The sequence below is a fragment of the Prunus dulcis genome, unplaced genomic scaffold (assembly GCF_902201215.1).
Source record: "Prunus dulcis unplaced genomic scaffold, ALMONDv2, whole genome shotgun sequence".
Taxonomy (NCBI): domain Eukaryota; kingdom Viridiplantae; phylum Streptophyta; class Magnoliopsida; order Rosales; family Rosaceae; genus Prunus; species Prunus dulcis.
The window spans coordinates 6,964-9,284 of record NW_023010434.1 but is presented as its reverse complement, the minus strand read 5'-3'; positions in this window follow the sequence as shown (position 1 = coordinate 9,284).

Sequence of the window (2,321 nt, the reverse complement as noted above, 5' to 3'; positions counted from 1 at the left end):
CCCGTACTTCTCTCCGTGAATTCCTTGTTTGGGAACTACATGGTGGCGGCCTCGCAGGACATTTTGGCAAAGATAAGACTATTGCCTTGGTGGAAGATCGTTTCTATTGGCCGTCATTAAAACGTGATGTTGCTCATCTCATCTCCCAATGCCGCACATGCCAGCTAGCTAAAGCTCGCAAACGTAACACAGGTTTATATACCCCTCTACCAATACCTCATAAACCATGGAATGATCTTAGTATGGATTTCGTGCTTGGTTTACCTAAGACTAGTCGCGGGTATGACTCTATCTTTGTCATAGTTGATCGTTTCTCTAAAATGGCACATTTTCTGCCTTGTGCCAAAAATACTGATGCTTCTTATGTGGCCCAATTATTTTTTAAGGAAGTAGTCCGTTTGCATGGCCTCCCTGTCTCCATTGTTTCTGATCGTGACGTCAAATTTGTTAGTTATTTTTGGAAGACTTTGTGGAAGCTTTTCGGCACTACTTTGAAGTTTTCTTCCGCTTTCCATCCCCAAACAGATGGTCAAACTGAAGTGGTTAATCGCAGCCTTGGTGATTTACTCCGCTGTTTAGTTGGGGATAAACCTGGCAATTGGGATCTCTTGTTGCCTGTGGCTGAGTTTGCTTATAACAACTCAGTTAATCGAAGTACCGGTAAGAGTCCTTTTGAGGTGGTTCATGGATTTTGTCCCCGATCACCTGTTGATTTAGTTGCTCTTCCTGTGGCTGCCCGCGCCTTAGATTCTGCTACGTCGTTTGCTGAACATATTAGGCAATTGCATGATGACGTCCGTAGGCAGATATCCATGCACACAGACACTTATAAATTGGCAACCAATGCTCATCGTCGTCAACAGGAGTTTCGGGAAGGGGATTTTGTTATGGTGCGGGTTTGTCCTGAACGTTTTCCTAAGCACTCTTTTAAGAAACTTCATGCTCGTTCGATGGGTCCTTATCGTATCATTAAGAAGCTTGGGTCCAATGCTTATTTGATTGAGTTGCCTGCAGATATGCATATAAGTCCCATTTTCAATATTTCTAATTTATCTCCTTATCGGGGCACCTTTTCTCCACCTATTTCTTTAGATATTGCTCAGGGTTCCACTCTTCCTATGGTGCCACGTATTCCTTCTACTAGTTCTGTCCCTACAGATCAGATTGAGGACGTCTTGGATCATGAAGTTGTGGCCTCGTCTACTGGAGGTTCTACTCGTTATCTGGTTCGTTGGGTTGGAAGGCCTGCTACTGAGGATACTTGGATTACAGAAGCTAAATTTTGCCAGTTGGATTCTACTCTTGTGCAAAGTTATCAGGATGCTCTTCATGATCTGGATTTGGCCGCATCCCGTCCTCCCATCATCCGTACTTATAAACGACGTCGTCATCCATAATCTTGGTTTACTCGTCGGTGTCGAGTTCTTTTTCGATGAGGGAGAATGATGCAGAATGCATATTATTAGTTTTCCTACTTCTAGTTGGATTAGTTTTCCTCTTATTAGTTTTCCTATTATTAGTTTTCCTGATTCTTAAAGATTCCTTCTTGTTAAAGGATCTCTTATTAGTTAATTTGCTTTCCTATTTCTTAAAGTTTACTTTTTCTTTTCCTAGACTAAAAAGGGTTTTGCCTCTATAAATAGAGTTGTTTGTAATCTTTTAGGACAGACTTGATTAATGATAAACTTCCTTGCTTTAAACTCTCTGATTCCTCCCCTTTCCCTTCGTCTCTTCGATCTCTAATTCTTCTCCTCGATCCCTTATTTCTTCTCTGTTCTATTGCTCAAGCGTTTACTCTAACCTTAAGGGCTGTTTACTCTAAACCTACGGGCTGTTCTACATCACATAGTGAAACCGACACCTAACTCAAAACTCACAATCCATTATAAAAGCCAAACTTTCCAACACGCAAGTTTCACTTGACACAAAACTCGAAACTCAGACTCTCTATTTGAAAGTTTCACTCGAAAAAACCATCTGCTAATAACCTTAGCACAGTAACCCATACGTACCGTAGAAAGGTTCTCCATATCCTTTGGGACGAAGTTACCAACTCATATTCTTCAAATCTTTCCGAAACCTCCGTTTCAATTTAATTTTTGCAATCAATTTCAAATCTTTGCTCAAGATTTCGAACAAACTCTCTCCTCTATGTCTCTCTCTGTATCTCTCAAAAACTCAGAAATTGGTTTGTTCGATTTCGTTGTCCAAGCCTTAGGTATTGGAACGACACCTTGGAACGTGTGCCCAGCTGAGCGGTTTATTTTATTTTATTTTCCCGAAATTGCCCTTCATCTTGTCTCTTTCGAACTGCTGTTAGG